General features: G+C 43.9%; 3 non-coding genes across 3 annotated transcripts; all 3 read left to right on the forward strand.

The window, feature by feature from the left end:
• Positions 1–2,256: 2,256 nt before the first annotated feature.
• Positions 2,257–2,330, forward strand: trnai-aau. The gene has a single exon. It is a non-coding gene; the product is annotated as a tRNA-Ile (tRNA).
• A 1,676-nt stretch (positions 2,331–4,006) lies between these two features.
• On the forward strand, positions 4,007–4,080 carry trnai-aau. Its single transcript has one exon. It is a non-coding gene; the product is annotated as a tRNA-Ile (tRNA).
• Positions 4,081–15,892: 11,812 nt separating this feature from the next.
• trnal-uaa lies at positions 15,893–15,969 on the forward strand. Its single transcript is given in 2 exon segments — positions 15,893–15,930; positions 15,936–15,969. It is a non-coding gene; the product is annotated as a tRNA-Leu (tRNA).
• Positions 15,970–17,271: the final 1,302 nt, after the last annotated feature.

The following is a 17,271-nucleotide window of genomic DNA, read 5'->3' on the forward strand; positions in this document are numbered from 1 at the left end:
CTTTCTCCACTCCTTACTCTCTCTTTCTCCACTCCTTACTCTCTCTTTCTGTCTGTAATCCGTAAAGTGAGCATTATCTCCGGTTAGCTCAGTTGGTTAGAGCGTCTGCTAATCGAAGGTTGCGGGTTCGATACCCGTACTGGCCAGGAGAATTTGTTTTTACTTTACTGTGTATGTCTAGAGTGTCACATAACTCTATTGATTGGGGTCTACAATGTACATTTTAAATTAGTAGTATACTCTCTCTCTCTGTCTTTCTCCACTCCTTACTCTGTTTTTCTCTTTCTGTCTTTCCCCATTACTTACTATGTCTTTCTCTCTTACTTTCTGTCTTTTCTCCACTCTCTCTTATGTCTTTCTCCACTCTCTCTCTTTCTGTCTTTCTCCACTCCTTACTCTCTCTTTCTGTCTTTCTCCACTCCTTACTCTCTCTTTCTGTCTTTCTCCACTCCTTACTCTCTCTTTCTCACTCCTTGCTGAGCTTTCTCAAGGCCGGTTAGCTCTCTCTTTCTCCACTCCTTACTCTCTCTTTCTGTCTTTCTCCACTCCTTACTATCTCAGGAGAATTTGTCTTTCTACTTTACTGTGTATTTCTGTCTTTCACATAACTCTATTGATTCTCTTTCTGTCTTAAATTAGTAGTATAACTCTCTCTTTCTGTCTTTCTCCACTCCTTACTCTGTTTTTCTCTTTCTGTCTTTCTCCACCCATTACTCTGTCTTTCTCCCTCCTTACTCTCTCTTTCTCCACCCATTACTCTCTCTTTCTCCACTCCTTTCTCTCTCTTTCTCCACCCATTTCTGTCTTTCTCCACTCCTTACTCTCTCTTTCTGTCTTTCTCCTCTCTTTCCACTCCTTACTCTCTCTTTCTCCACTCCATTACTCTCTCTTTCTCCACTCCTTACTCTCTCTTTCTCCACTCCTTACTCTCTCTTTCTCCACTCCTTACTCTCTCTTTCTGTCTTTCTCCACTCCTTACTCTCTCTTTCTGTCTTTCTCCACTCCTTACTCTCTCTTTCTGTCTTTCTCCACTCCTTACTCTCTCTTTCTGTCTTTCTCCACTCCTTACTCTCTCTTTCTCCACCCATTACTCTCTCTTTCTCCACTCCTTACTCTCTCTTTCTCCACCCATTACTCTCTCTTCTCCACTCCTTACTCTCTCTTTCTCCACCCATTACTCTCTCTTTCTCCACTCCTTACTCTCTCTTTCTCCACCCATTACTCTCTCTTTCTCCACTCCTTACTCTCTCTTTCTCATTACTCTCTTTCTCCACTCCTTACTTACTCTGTCTTTCTCCACTCCTTACTCTCTCTCTCTGTCTTTCTCCACTCTTACTCTCTCTCTGTCTTTCTCCTCCTTACTCTCTCTCTGTCTTTCTTCCTCCTTACTCTCTCTCTGTCTTTCTGCACTCCTTACTCTCTCTCTCTGTCTTTCTCCACTCCTTACTCTCTCTTTCTGTCTTTCTCCACTCCTTACTCTCTTTCTGTCTTTCTCCACTCCTTACTCTCTCTCTTCTGTCTTTCTCCACTCCTTACTCTCTCTTTCTGTCTTTCCCCAATCCTTACTCTCTCTCTGTCTTTCTCCACTCCTTACTCTCTGTCTTTCTCCACTCCTTCTCTCTGTCTTTCTCCACTCCTTACTCTCTCTTTCTGTCTTTCTCCACTCCTTACTCTCTCTCTCTGTCTTTCTCCACTCCTTACTCTCTCTTTCTGTCTTTCTCCACTCCTCTCTTTCTGTCTTTCTCCACTCCTTACTCTCTCTTTCTGTCTCTAATCCGTAAAGTGAGCATTATCAAGGCCGGTTAGCTCAGTTGGTTAGAGCTCGTGCTAATAACGCGAAGGTCGTGGGTTCGATTACTGGCCAGGAGAATTTGTTTTTACTTTACTGTGTATGTCTACAGTGTCACATAACTCTATTTTAGGGTCTTTCAATGTACATTTTTAATTAGTAGTATAACTCTCTCTCTCTGTCTTTCTCCACTCCTTACTCTTTTTCTCTCTCTGTCTTTCTCCACTACTTACTCTGTCTTTCTCCACTCCATACTCTCTCTCTCTGTCTTTCTCCACTCCTTAACTCTCTCTTTCTGTCTTTCTCCACTCCTTACTCTCTCTTTCTGTCTTTCTCCACTCCTTACTCTCTCTTTCTGTCTTTCTTCTCCTCTCTCTGTCTTTCTCCACTCCTTACTCTCTCTTTCTGTCTTTCTCCACTCCTTACTCTCTCTTTCTGTCTGTAATCCGTAAAGTGAGCATTATCAAGGCCGGTTAGCTCAGTTGGTTAGAGCGTCGTGCTAATAACGCGAAGGTTGCGGGTTCGATACCCGTACTGGCCAGGAGAATTTGTTTTTACTTTACTGTGTATGTCTAGAGTGTCACATAACTCTATTGATTGGGGTCTACAATGTACATTTTAAATTAGTAGTATAACTCTCTCTCTCTGTCTTTCTCCACTCCTTACTCTGTTTTTCTCTCTCTGTCTTTCCCCATTACTTACTATGTCTTTCTCCACTCCTTACTCTCTCTTTCTCCACCCATTACTCTCTCTTTCTCCACTCCTTACTCTCTCTTTCTCCACTCCTTACTCTCTCTTTCTCCACTCCTTACTCTCTCTCTCTGTCTTTCTCCACCCATTACTCTCTCTTTCTCCACTCCTTACTCTCTCTTTCTCCACCCATTACTCTCTCTTTCTCCACTCCTTACTCTCTCTTTCTCCACTCCTTACTCTCTCTTTCTCCACTCCTTACTCTCTCTCTCTGTCTTTCTCCACTCCTTACTCTCTCTTTCTGTCTTTCTCCACTCCTTACTCTCTCTTTCTGTATTTCTCCACTCCTTACTCTCTCTTTCTGTCTTTCTCCACTCCTTACTCTCTCTTTCTCCACCCATTACTCTCTTTCTCCACTCCTTACTCTCTCTTTCTCCACCCATTACTCTCTCTTTCTCCACTCCTTACTCTCTCTCTCTGTCTTTCTCCACCCATTACTCTCTCTTTCTCCACTCCTTACTCTCTCTTTCTCCACCCATTACTCTCTCTTTCTCCACTCCTTACTCTCTCTTTCTCCACTCCTTACTCTCTCTTTCTCCACTCCTTACTCTCTCTCTCTGTCTTTCTCCACTCCTTACTCTCTCTCTGTCTTTCTCCACTCCTTACTCTCTCTCTGTCTTTCCACTCCTTACTCTCTCTCTCTGTCTTTCTTCCTTACTCTCTCTCTGTCTTTCTACTCCTTACTCTTCTCTCTGTCTTTCTCCACTCCTTACTCTCTCTTTCTGTCTTTCTCCACTCCTTACTCTCTTTCTGTCTTTCTCCACTCCTTACTCTCTCTTTCTGTCTTTCTCCACTCCTTACTCTCTCTTTCTGTCTTTCCCCACTCCTTACTCTCTCTCTCTGTCTTTCTCCACTCCTTACTCTCTCTTTCTGTCTTTCTCCACTCCTTACTCTCTCTCTGTCTTTCTCCACTCCTTACTCTCTCTTTCTGTCTTTCTCCACTCCTTACTCTCTCTCTCTGTCTTTCTCCACTCCTTACTCTCTCTTTCTGTCTTTCTCCACTCCTTACTCTCTCTTTCTGTCTTTCTCCACTCCTTACTCTCTCTTTCTGTCTCTAATCCGTAAAGTGAGCATTATCTCCGGTTAGCTCAGTTGGTTAGAGCGTCGTGCTAATAACGCGAAGGTCGTGGGTTCGATACCCGTACTGGCCAGGAGAATTTGTTTTTACTTTACTGTGTATGTCTACAGTGTCACATAACTCTATTGATTGGGGTCTACAATGTACATTTTTAATTAGTAGTATAACTCTCTCTCTCTGTCTTTCTCCACTCCTTAATCTCTCTTTATGTCTTTCTCCACTCCTTACTCTCTCTTTCTGTCTTTCTCCACTCCTTACTCTCTCTTTCTGTCTTTCTCCACTCCTTACTCTCTCTCTCTGTCTTTCTCCACTCCTTACTCTCTCTTTCTGTCTTTCTCCACTCCTTACTCTCTCTTTCTGTCTGTAATCCGTAAAGTGAGCATTATCAAGGCCGGTTAGCTCAGTTGGTTAGAGTGTCCTGCTAATAACGCGAAGGTCGCGGGTTCGATACCCGTACTGGCCAGGAGAATTTGTTTTTACTTTACTGTGTATGTCTAGAGTGTCACATAACTCTATTGATTGGGGTCTACAATGTACATTTTAAATTAGTAGTATAACTCTCTCTCTCTGTCTTTCTCCACTCCTTACTCTGTTTTTCTCTCTCTGTCTTTCTCCATTACTTACTATGTCTTTCTCCACTCCTTACTCTCTCTCTCTGTCTTTCTCCACTCCTTATTCTCTCTTTATGTCTTTCTCCACTCCTTACTCTCTCTTTCTGTCTTTCTCCACTCCTTACTCTCTCTTTCTGTCTTTCTCCACTCCTTACTCTCTCTTTCTGTCTTTCTCCACTCCTTACTCTCTCTTTCTCCACTCCTTGCTCTCTCTTTCTCCACTCCTTACTCTCTCTTTCTCCACTCCTTACTCTCTCTTTCTGTCTTTCTCCACTCCTTACTATCTCTTTCTGTCTTTCTCCACTCCTTACTCTCTCTTTCTGTCTTTCTCCACTCCTTACTCTCTCTCTGTCTTTCTCCACTCCTTACTCTCTCTTTCTGTCTTTCTCCACTCCTTACTCTCTCCACCCTTTCTGTCTTTCTCCACTCCTTACTCTTTCTGTCTTTCTCCACCCATTACTCTCTCTCTTTCTCCACTCCTTACTCACTCTTTCTCTCACCCTTTCTGTCTTTCTCCACTCCTTACTCTCTCTTTCTCCACCCATTACTCTCTCTTTTCTCCTTACTCCTTACTCTCTCTTTCTCTTTCTCTCCACTCTCTCTTTCTCCCCATTACTCTCTCTTTCTCCACTCCTTACTCTCTCTTTCTCCACCCATTACTCTCTCTTTCTCCACTCCTTACTCTCTCTTTCTCCACTCCTTACTCTCTCTTTCTCCACTCCTTACTCTCTCTCTCTGTCTTTCTCCACTCCTTACTCTCTCTTTCTGTCTTTCTCCACTCCTTACTCTCTCTTTCTGTCTTTCTCCACTCCTTACTCTCTCTTTCTGTCTTTCTCCACTCCTTACTCTCTCTTTCTCCACCCATTACTCTCTCTTTCTCCACTCCTTACTCTCTCTTTCTCCACCCATTACTCTCTCTTTCTCCACTCCTTACTCTCTCTTTCTCCACCCATTACTCTCTCTTTCTCTTTCTCCACTCCTTACTCTCTCTTTCTCCACCCATTACTCTCTCTTTCTCCACTCCTTACTCTCTCTTTCTCCACCCATTACTCTCTCTTTCTCCACTCCTTACTCTCTCTTTCTCCACTCCTTACTCTCTCTCTCTCTGTCTTTCTCCACTCCTTACTCTTTCTCTTCTCTGTCTTTCTCCACTCCTTACTCTCTCTTTCTGTCTTTCTCCACTCCTTACTCTCTCTTTCTGTCTTTCTCCACTCCTTACTCTCTCTTTCTGTCTTTCTCCACTCCTTACTCTCTCTTTCTCCACCCTGTCTTTCTCCACTCCTTACTCTCTCTTTCTCCACTCCATTACTCTCTTTCTGTCTTTCTCCACTCCTTACTTTCTTTCTCCACCATTACTCTCTCTTTCTCCACTCCTTACTCTCTCTTTCTCCACCCATTCTCTCTCTTTCTCCACTCCTTACTCTCTCTTTCTCCACTCCTTACTCTCTCTTTCTGTCTTTCTCCACTCCTTACTCTCTCTTTCTGTCTTTCTCCACTCCTTACTCTCTCTTCTGTCTCTCCACTCCCACTCTCTCTTCTGTCTTTCTCACTCCTTACTCTCTCTCTCATTCTCTGTCTTTCTCCACTCCTTACTCTTTCTCCACTGGCCAGGAGAATTTGTTTTTACTCTGTCTTTCTCCTTACTCCTTACTCTCTCTTCTCTGTCTTTCTCCACTCCCACTCCTTACTCTCTCTTTCTCTCTTTCTGTCTTTCTCCCTCCTTACTCTCTCTCTCTCTGTCTTTCTCCACTCCTTACTCTCTCTTTCTGTCTTTCTACTCCTTACTCTCTCTTTCTGTCTTTCTCCACTCCTTACTCTCTCTTTCTGTCTTTCTCCACTCCTTACTCTCTCTTTCTCTCTTTCTGTCTCTGTGTCACACAACTCTATTTCTCACTCCTTACTCTCTCTTTCCCATTACTCTCTCTTTCTCCCTCCTTACTCTCTCATTACTCTCTCTTTTAAACTCCTTAACTCTCTCTCTCTGTCTTTCTCCACTCCTTACTCTCTCTTTCATCTCTATTCTCTGTCTTTCTCCACTCCCTAACTCTCTCTCTCTGTCTTTCTCCACTCCTTACTCTCTCTCTCTGTCTTTCTCTTCTCTCTCTCTGTCTTTCTCCACTCCTTACTCTCTCTCTCTGTCTTTCTCACTCCTTACTCTCTCTTTCTGTCTTTCTCCACTCCTTACTCTCTCTTTCTGTCTTTCTCCACTCCTTACTCTCTCTTTCTGTCTTTCTCCACTCCTTACTCTTTCTGTCTTTCTCCACTCCTTACTCTCTCTTTCTGTCTTCTCTCTCTTTCTCCACTCTTACTCTGTCTTTCTCCACTCCTTACTCTCTCTCTCTGTCTTTCTCCACTCCTTACTCTCTCTTTCTGTCTTTCTCCACTCCTTACTCTCTCTTTCTGTCTTTCTCCACTCCTTACTCTCTCTCTGTCTTTCTCCACTCCTTACTCTCTCTCTCTGTCTTTCTCCACTCCTTACTCTCTCTTTCTGTCTTTCTCCACTCCTTACTCTCTTTCTTTCTGTCTTTCTCCACTCCTTACTCTGTCTTTCTCCACTCCTTCTCTCTCTCTCTGTCTTTCTCCACTCCTTACTCTCTCTCTCTGTCTTTCTCCACTCCTTACTCTCTCTCTCTGTCTTTCTCCACTCCTTACTCTCTCTCTCTGTCTTTCTCCACTCCTTACTCTCTCTTTCTGCACTCTTACTCTCTCTTTCTCCACTCCTTACTCTCTCTCTCTGTCTTTCTCCACTCCTTACTCTCTCTTTCTGTCTTTCTCCACTCCTTACTCTCTCTCTGTCTTTCTCCACTCCTTACTCTCTCTCTCTGTCTTTCTCCACTCCTTACTCTCTGTCTTTCTCTTTCTCCACTTTCTCTGTCCTCCACCCTTACTCTCTTCTCTGTCTTTCTGCACTCCTTACTCCACTCTTACTCTGTCTTTCTCCACTCCTTACTCTCTTTTCTCTCTCTGTCTTTCTCTCCTTACTCTTACTCTGTCTTTCTCCACTCCTTACTTTCTCTTTCTGTCTTTCTCCACTCTCTTACTCTGTCTTTCTCCACTCCTTACTCTCTCTCTCTGTCTTTCTCCACTCCTTACTCTCTCTTTCTGTCTTTCTCCACTACTTACTCTGTCTGTCTCCACTCCTTACTCTCTCACTCTGTCTTTCTCCACTCCTTACTCTCTGTCTTTCTCCACTCCTTACTCTCTCTTTCTGTCTTTCTCCACTCCTTACTCTGTCTTTCTCCACTCCTTACTCTCTCTCTTTCTGTCTTTCTCCACTCCTTACTCTCTCTTTCTCCACTCCTTACTCTCTCTTTCTGTCTTTCTCCACTCCTTACTCTCTCTTTCTCCACCCATTACTCTCTCTTTCTCCACTCCTTACTCTCTCTTTCTGTCTTTCTCCACTCCTTACTCTCTCTTTCTGTATTTCTCCACTCCTTACTCTCTCTTTCTGTCTTTCTCCACTCCTTACTCTCTCTTTCTCCACCCATTACTCTCTCTTTCTCCACTCCTTACTCTCTCTTTCTCCACCCATTACTCTCTCTTTCTCCACTCCTTACTCTCTCTTTCTCCACCCATTACTCTCTCTTTCTCTCCTTACTCCTCTTTCTCCACCCATTACTCTCTCTTTCTCCACTCCTTACTCTCTTTCTCCACTCCTTACTCTCTCTTTCTCCACTCCTTACTCTCTCTCTCTGTCTTTCTCCACTCCTTACTCTCTCTTTCTGTCTTTCTCCCTCCTTACTCTCTCTTTCTGTCTTTCTCCACTCCTTACTCTCTCTTTCTGTCTTTCTCCACTCCTTACTCTCTCTTTCTCCACTCATTACTCTCTCTTTCTCCACTCCTTACTCTCTCTTTCTCCACCCATTACTCTCTCTTTCTCCACTCCTTACTCTCTCTTTCTCCACCCATTACTCTCTCTTTCTCCACTCCTTACTCTCTCTTTCTCCACTCCATTACTCTCTCTTTCTCCACTCCAGGAGAATCTCTCTTTCTTACTCTCTCTCTCTGTCTTTCTCCACTCCTTACTCTCTCTCTCTGTCTTTCTCCACTCCTTACTCTCTCTCTGTCTTTCTCCACTCCTTACTCTCTCTCTCTGTCTTTCTTCCTCCTTACTCTCTCTCTGTCTTTCTGCACTCCTTACTCTCTCTCTCTGTCTTTCTCCACTCCTTACTCTCTCTTTCTGTCTTTCTCCACTCCTTACTCTCTTTCTGTCTTTCTCCACTCCTTACTCTCTCTTTCTGTCTTTCTCCACTCCTTACTCTCTCTTTCTGTCTTTCCCCACTCCTTACTCTCTCTCTCTGTCTTTCTCCACTCCTTACTCTCTCTTTCTGTCTTTCTCCACTCCTTACTCTCTCTCTGTCTTTCTCCACTCCTTACTCTCTCTTTCTGTCTTTCTCCACTCCTTACTCTCTCTCTCTGTCTTTCTCCACTCCTTACTCTCTCTTTCTGTCTTTCTCCACTCCTTACTCTCTCTTTCTGTCTTTCTCCACTCCTTACTCTCTCTTTCTGTCTTTCTCCTTTCTCCTTACTCTCTCTCTCTGTCTTTCTCCACTCCTTACTCTCTCTTTCTGTCTTTCTCCACTTTCTCCACTCTTACTCTGTCTTTCTCCACTCTTTCTCTTTCTCCACCCATTTCTGTCTTTCTCCACTCCTTACTCTCCACTCATACTCTGTCTTTCTCCACTTACTCTCTCTCTCTGTCTTTCTCCACTCCTTACTCTCTCTTTCTGTCTTTCTCCAATCCTTACTTCTCTCTGTCTTTCTCCACTCCGGTTACTCTCTCTCTCTGTCTTTCTCACTCCTTACTCTCACTCTTGCACTCCTTACTCTCTCTCTGTCTTTCTCCACTCCTTACTCTCTTTCTGTCTTTCTCCACTCCTTACTCTCTCTGTCTTTCTCCACTCCTTACTCTCTCTTTCTGTCTTTCTCCCACTCCTTACTCTCTTTCTGTCTTTCTCCACTCCTTACTCTCTCTTTCTGTCTTTCTCCACTCCTTACTCTCTCTTTCTGTCTTTCTCCACTCCTTACTCTCTTCTGTCTTTCTCCACTCCTTACTCTCTTTCTGTCTTTCTCCACTCCTTACTCTCTCTCTCTGTCTTTCTCCACTCCTTACTCTCTCTTTCTGTCTTTCTCCACTCCTTACTCTCTCTTTCTCTCCCTGTCTGTTCTTCTCCACTCCTTAAAGTCTCTTTCTGTCTAGTTGGTTCTCTCTTACTCTGTCTTTCTCCACTCCTTACTCTCTCTTTCTGTCTTTCTCCACTCACATTACTCTATTGATTCTTTCTGTCTTTCTCCAGTAGTATAACTCTCTCTCTGTCTTTCTCCACTCCTTAATCTCTCTTTCTGTCTTTCTCCACTCCTTACTCTTTCTCTTTCTCCACTCCTTACTCTCTTTCTGTCTTTCTCCACTCCTTACTCTCTCTTCTGTCTTTCTCCACTCCTTACTCTCTCTTTCTGTCTTTCTCCACTCCTTACTCTCTCTTTCTGTCTTTCTCCACTCCTTAGCTCTGGTTAGAGCTTTCTGTCTTTCTCCACTCCTTACTCTCTTTCTGTGTTGTCTCCAGTGTCACATAACTCTATTGATTGGGGTTACAATGTCCAATTAGTCTATCTCTCTCTCTGTCTTTCTCCACTCCTTACTCTGTTTTTCTCTCTCTGTCTTTCTCCACTCCTTACTCTCTCTTCTCTGTCTTTCTCCACTCCTTACTCTCTCTTTCTGTCTTTCTCCACTCCTTACTCTGTCTTTCTCCACTCCTTACTCTCTCTCTCTGTCTTTCTCCACTCCTTACTCTCTCTTTCTGTCTTTCTCCCTCCTTACTCTCTCTGTTTTTCTCCACTCCTTACTCTCTCTTTCTGTCTTTCTCCACTCCTTACTCTCTCTCTGTCTTTCTCCACTCCTTACTCTTTCTCCACTATCTTTTCTGTCTTTCTCCACTCCTTACTCTCTTTCTGTCTTTCCACTCCTTACTCTCTGTCTTTCTCCACTCCTTACTCTCTCTTTCTGTCTTTCTCCACTCCTTACTCTCTGTCTTTCTGTACTCTCTCTTTCTCCACTCCTTACTCTCTCTTTCTGTCTTTCTCCACTCCCTTACTCTCTCTTTCTCCACCCATTACTCTCTCTTTCTCCACTCCTTACTCTCTTTCTCCACCCATTACTCTCTCTTTCTCCACTCCTTACTCTCTCTTTCTCCACCCATTACTCTCTCTTTTCCACTCCTTACTCTCTCTCTCCACCCATTACTCTCCACTCCACTCCTTACTCTCTCTTTCTCCACCCATTACTCTCTCTTTCTCCACTCCTTACTCTCTCTTTCTCCACCCATTACTCTCTCTTTCTCCACTCCTTACTCTCTCTTTCTCCACTCCTTACTCTCTCTTTCTCCACTCCTTACTCTCTCTCTCTGTCTTTCTCCACTCCTTACTCTCTCTTTCTGTCTTTCTCCACTCCTTACTCTCTCTTTCTGTATTTCTCCACTCCTTACTCTCTCTTTCTGTCTTTCTCCACTCCTTACTCTCTCTTTCATTACTCTCTCTTTCTCCACTCCTTACTCTCTTTCTCCACCCATTACTCTCTTTCTCCACTCCTTACTCTCTCTTTCTCCACCCATTACTCTCTCTTTCTCCACTCCTTACTCTCTCTTTCTCCACCCATTACTCTCTCTTTCTCCACTCCTTACTCTCTCTTTCTCCACCCATTACTCTCTCTTTCTCCACTCCTTACTCTCTCTTTCTGTCTTTCTCCACTCCTTACTCTCTCTCTCTGTCTTTCTCCACTCCTTACTCTCTCTCTGTCTTTCTCCACTCCTTACTCTCTCTTTCTGTCTTTCTTCACTCCTTACTCTCTCTCTGTCTTTCTCCACTCCTTACTCTCTCTCTCTGTCTTTCTCCACTCCTTACTCTCTTTCTGTCTTTCTCCACTCCTTACTCTCTTTCTGTCTTTCTCCACTCCTTACTCTCTCTTTCTGTCTTTCTCCACTCCTTACTCTCTTTCTGTCTTTCTCCACTCCTTACTCTCTCTCTCTGTCTTTCTCCACTCCTTACTCTCTCTTTCTCCACCCTTTCTGTCTTTCTCCACTCCTTACTCTCTCTCTGTCTTTCTCCACTCCTTACTCTCTCTTTCTGTCTTTCTTTCCACTACCTTACTCTCTCTACTCTGTCTTTCTCCACTCCTTACTCTCTTTCTGTCTTTCTCCACTCCTTACTCTCTCTTTCTGTCTTTCTCCACTCCTTACTCTCTCTTTCTGTCTTTCTCCACTCCTTACTCTCTCTTTCTGTCTTTCTCCACTCCTTACTCTCTCTTTCTGTCTTTCTCCACTCCTTACTCTCTCTTTCTGTCTTTCTCCACTCCTTACTCTCTATTTCTCCACCCATTTCTGTCTTTCTCCACTCCTTACTCTCTCTTTCTCCACCCATTACTCTGTCTTTCTCCACTCCTTACTCTCTCTTTCTCCACCCATTTCTGTCTTTCTCCACTCTTACTCTTCTTTCTGTCCCATTACTCTGTCTTTCTCCACTCCTTACTCTCTCTTTCTCCACTCCTTACTCTCTCTTTCTCCACTTGGGGTCTCTCTCTCTGTCTTTCTCCACTCCTTAATTCTGTCTTTCTCCACTCCTTACTCTCTCTCTGTCTTTCTCCACTCCTTACTCTCTCTTTCTGTCTTTCTTCACTCCTTACTCTCTCTGTCTTTCTGCACTCCTTCTAACTCTCTCTGTCTTTCTCCACTCCTTACTCTCTCTTTCTGTCTTTCTCCACTCCTTACTCTCTTTCTGTCTTTCTCCACTCCTTACTCTCTCTTTCTGTCTTTCTCCACTCCTTACTCTCTCTTTCTGTCTTTCCCCACTCCTTACTCTCTCTCTCTGTCTTTCTCCACTCCTTACTCTCTCTTTCTGTCTTTCTCCACTCCTTACTCTCTCTCTGTCTTTCTCCACTCCTTACTCTCTCTTTCTGTCTTTCTCCACTCCTTACTCTCTCTCTCTGTCTTTCTCCACTCCTTACTCTCTCTTTCTGTCTTTCTCCACTCCTTACTCTCTCTTTCTCCACTCCTTACTCTCTTTTTTCTCTCTCTTACTCTGTCTTTCTCCACTCCTTACTCTCTCTTCTCTGTCTTTCTCCACTCCTTACTCTCTCTCTCTGTCTTTCTCCACTCCTTACTCTCTCTTTCTGTCTTTCTCCACTCCTTACTCTCTCTGTCTTTCTCTCCTTACTCTCTCACTCTGTTTTTCTGCACTCCTTACTCTCTCTCTCTGTCTCCACTCCTTACTCTTCTGTCTTTCTCCACTCCTTACTCTCTCTTTCTGTCTTTCTCCACTCCTTACTATCTCTCTGTCTTTCTCCACTCCTTACTCTCTCTCTCTGTCTTTCTCCACTCCTTACTCTCTCTGTCTTTCTCCACTCCTTACTCTCTCTCTCTGTCTTTCTCCACTCCTTACTCTCTCTCTGTCTTTCTCCACTCCTTACTCTCTCTCTCTCTGTCTTTCTCCACTCCTTACTCTGTTTTTCTCTCTCTGTCTTTCTGCACTCCTTACTCTCTCTCTCCCTGTCTTTCTCCACTCCTTACTTTCTCTTTCTGTCTTTCTCCACTCCTTACTCTGTCTTTCTCCACTCCTTACTCTCTCTCTCTGTCTTTCTCCACTCCTTACTCTCTCTTTCTGTCTTTCTCCACTACTTACTCTGTCTGTCTCCACTCCTTACTCTCTCTCTCTGTCTTTCTCCACTCCTTACTCTCTCTCTCTTCTTTCTCCACTCCTTACTCTCTCTTTCTGTCTTTCTCCACTACTTACTCTGTCTTTCTCCACCCTTACTCTCTCTTTCTGTCTTTCCCCACTCCTTACTCTCTCTTTCTCCACTCCTTACTCTCTCTTTCTGTCTTTCTCCACTCCTTACTCTCTTTCTCCACCCATTCTCTCTCTTTCTCCACTCCTTACTCTCTCTTTCTGTCTTTCTCCACTCCTTACTCTCTCTTTCTGTATTTCTCCACTCCTTACTCTCTCTTTCTGTCTTTCTCCACTCCTTACTCTCTCTTTCTCCACCCATTACTCTCTCTTTCTCCACTCCTTACTCTCTCTTTCTCCACCCATTACTCTCTCTTTCTCCACTCCTTACTCTCTCTTTCTCCACCCATTACTCTCTCTTTCTCCACTCCTTACTCCCTCTTTCTCCACCCATTACTCTCTCTTTCTCCACTCCTTACTCTCTCTTTCTCCACTCCTTACTCTCTCTTTCTCCACTCCTTACTCTCTCTCTCTGTCTTTCTCCACTCCTTACTCTCTCTTTCTGTCTTTCTCCACTCCTTACTCTCTCTTTCTGTATTTCTCCACTCCTTACTCTCTCTTTCTGTCTTTCTCCACTCCTTACTCTCTCTTTCTCCACCCATTACTCTCTCTTTCTCCACTCCTTACTCTCTCTTTCTCCACCCATTACTCTCTCTTTCTCCACTCCTTACTCTCCACCCATTACTCTGTCTTTCTCCACTCCTTACTCTCTCTTTCTCCACCCATTACTCTCTCTTTCTCCACTCCTTACTCTCTCTTTCTCTCCTTACTTTCTTTCCCACTCCTTACTCTCTCTCTCTGTCTTTCTCCACTCCTTACTCTCTCTCTCTGTCTTTCTCCACTCCTTACTCTCTCTCTGTCTTTCTCCACTCCTTACTCTCTCTTTCTGTCTTTCTCCACTCCTTACTCTCTCTCTCTGTCTTTCTGCACTCCTTACTCTCTCTCTCTGTCTTTCTTCCTTACTCTCTCTTTCTCTTTCTCCACTCCTTAATCTCTTTCTGTCTTTCTCCACTCCTTACTCTCTCTTTCTGTCTTTCTCCACTCCTTACTCTCTCTTTCTGTCTTTCCCCACTCCTTACTCTCTCTCTCTGTCTTTCTCCACTCCTTACTCTCTCTCTGTCTTTCTCCACTCCTTACTCTCTCTCTGTCTTTCTCCACTCCTTACTCTCTCTTTCTGTCTTTCTCCACTCCTTACTCTCTTTCTGTCTTTCTCCACTCCTTACTCTCTCTTTCTGTCTTTCCCCACTCCTTACTCTCTCTTTCTGTCTTTCTCCACTCCTTACTCTCTCTTTCTGTCTTTCTCCACTCCTTACTCTCTCTCTCTGTCTTTCTCCACTCCTTACTCTCTCTTTCTGTCTTTCTCCACTCCTTACTCTCTCTCTGTCTTTCTCCACTCCTTACTCTATCTTTCTGTCTTTCTCCACTCCTTACTCTCTCTCTCTGTCTTTCTCCACTCCTTACTCTCTCTTTCTGTCTTTCTCCACTCCTTACTCTCTCTTTCTTCTCTAATCACTCTCTGTAAAGTGAGCATTATCAAGGCCGGTTAGCTCAGTTGGTTAGAGCGTTCTCTGTCTAATAATGCGAAGGTCGTGGGTTCGATACCCGTACTGGCCAGGAGAATTTGTTTTTACTTTACTGTGTATGTCTACAGTGTCACATAACTCTATTGATTGGGGTCTACAATGTACATTTTAAATTAGTAGTATAACTCTCTCTCTCTGTCTTTCTCCACTCCTTACTCTTTTTTCTCTCTCTGTCTTTCTCCACTCCTTACTCTCTGTCTTTCTCCCTCCATCCTTACTCTCTCTCTCTGTCTTTCTCCACTCCTTAATCTCTCTTTCTGTCTTTCTCCACTCCTTACTCTCTCTTTCTGTCTTTCTCCACTCCTTACTCTCTCTTTCTGTCTTTCTCCACTCCTTACTCTCTCTTTCTCCACTCCTTACTCTCTCTTTCTCACTCCTTACTCTCTGTCTTTCTCCACTCCTTACTCTCTCTGTCTGTCTTTCTCCACTCCTTACTCTCTCTTTCTGTCTTTCTCCACTCCTTACTCTCTTTCTCCACTCTCTGTCTTTCTCCACTCCTTACTCTCTCTCTCTGTCTTTCTCCACTCCTTACTCTCTCTTTATGTCTTTCTCCACTCCTTACTCTCTCTCTCTGTCTTTCTCCACTCCTTACTCTCTCTCTCTGTCTTTCTCCACTCCTTACTCTCTCTTTCTGTCTTTCTCCACTCCTTACTCTCTCTCTCTGTCTTTCTCCACTCCTTACTCTCTCTCTCTGTCTTTCTCCACTCCTTACTCTCTCTCTCTCTGTCTTTCTCCACTACTTACTCTGTCTTTCTCCACTCCTTACTCTCTCTCTCTGTCTTTCCCCACTCCTTACTCTCTCTCTCTGTCTTTCTCCACTCCTTACTCTGTTTTTCTCTCTCTGTCTTTCTCCACTACTTACTCTGTCTTTCTCCTGTCTTACTCTCTCTCTCTGTCTTTCTCCACTCCTTACTCTCTCTTTCTGTCTTTCTCCACTCCTTACTCTCTCTCTCTGTCTTTCTCCACTCCTTACTCTCTCTTTCTGTCTTTCTCCACTCTTACTCTGTCTTTCTCCACTCCCCTTTCTGTCTTTCTCCACTCCTTACTCTCTCTTTCTGTCTTTCTCCACTCCTTACTCTCTCTTTCTGTCTTTCTCCACTCCTTACTCTCTCTTTCTCCACTCCTTACTCTCTCTTTCTCCACTCCTTACTCTCTCTCTGTCTTTCTCCACTCCTTACTCTCTCTTTCTGTCTTTCTCCACTCCTTACTCTCTCTCTCTGTCTTTCTCCACTCCTTACTCTCTCTTTCTGTCTTTCTCCACTCCTTACTCTCTCTTTCTGTCTCTAATCCGTAAAGTGAGCATTATCAAGGCCGGTTAGCTCAGTTGGTTAGAGCGTCGTGCTAATACCCTTACGAAGGTCGTGGGTTCGATACCCGTACTGGCCAGGAGAATTTGTTTTTACTTTACTGTGTATGTCTACAGTGTCACATAACTCTATTGATTGGGGTCTACAATGTACATTTTAAATTAGTAGTATAACTCTCTCTCTCTGTCTTTCTCCACTCCTTACTCTTTTTTTCTCTCTCTGTCTTTCTCCACTACTTACTCTGTCTTTCTCCACTCCATACTCTCTCTCTCTCTCTCTGTCTTTCTCCACTCCTTAATCTCTCTTTATGTCTTTCTCCACTCCTTACTCTCTCTTTCTGTCTTTCTCCACTCCTTACTCTCTCTTTCTGTCTTTCTCCACTCCTTACTCTCTCTTTCTCCACTCCTTACTCTCTCTTTCTCCACTCCTTACTCTCTCTTTCTCCACTCCTTACTCTCTCTTTCTGTCTTTCTCCACTCCTTACTCTCTCTTTCTGTCTTTCTCCACTCCTTACTCTCTCTTTCTCCACTCCTTACTCTCTTTCTCCACTCCTTACTCTCTCTCTCTGTCTTTCTCCACTCCTTACTCTCTCTTTCTGTCTTTCTCCACTCCTTACTCTCTCTCTCTGTCTTTCTCCACTCCTTACTCTCTCTCTCTCTGTCTTTCTCCACTCCTTACTCTCTCTTTCTGTCTTTCTCCACTCCTTACTCTCTCTTTCTGTCTTTCTCCACTCCTTACTCTCTCTCTCTTTCTGTCTTTCTCCACTCCTTACTCTCTCTCTCTGTCTTTCTCCACTCCTTATCTCTCTCTCTGTCTTTCTCCACTACTTACTCTGTCTTTCTCCACTCCTTACTCTCTCTTTCTGTCTTTCCCCACTCCTTACTCTCTCTCTCTCTGTCTTTCTCCACTCCTTACTCTGTTTTCTCTCTCTGTCTTTCTCCACTACTTACTCTGTCTTTCTCCACTCCTTACTCTCTCTCTCTGTCTTTCTCCACTCCTTACTCTCTCTTTCTGTCTTTCTCCACTCCTTACTCTCTCTCTCTGTCTTTCTCCACTCCTTACTCTCTCTTTCTCTTTCTCCACTCCTTACTCTCCCTTTCTGTCTTTCTCCACTCCTTACTCTCTCTTTCTCCACTCCTTACTCTCTCTTTCTGTCTTTCTCCACTCCTTACTCTCTCTTTCCTCTCTTTTACTCCTTACTCTCTCTTTCTCCACTCCTTACTCTCTTTCTGTCTTTCTCCACTCCTTACTCTCTCTTTCTGTCTTTCTCCACTCCTTACTCTCTCTTTCTGTCTTTCTCCACTCCTTACTCTCTCTTTCTGTCTTTCTCCACTCCTTACTCTCTCTTTCTGTCTCTAATCCGTGAAGTGAGCATTATCAA

The sequence above is a fragment of the Oncorhynchus gorbuscha genome, unplaced genomic scaffold (assembly GCF_021184085.1).
Source record: "Oncorhynchus gorbuscha isolate QuinsamMale2020 ecotype Even-year unplaced genomic scaffold, OgorEven_v1.0 Un_scaffold_6956, whole genome shotgun sequence".
Taxonomy (NCBI): domain Eukaryota; kingdom Metazoa; phylum Chordata; class Actinopteri; order Salmoniformes; family Salmonidae; genus Oncorhynchus; species Oncorhynchus gorbuscha.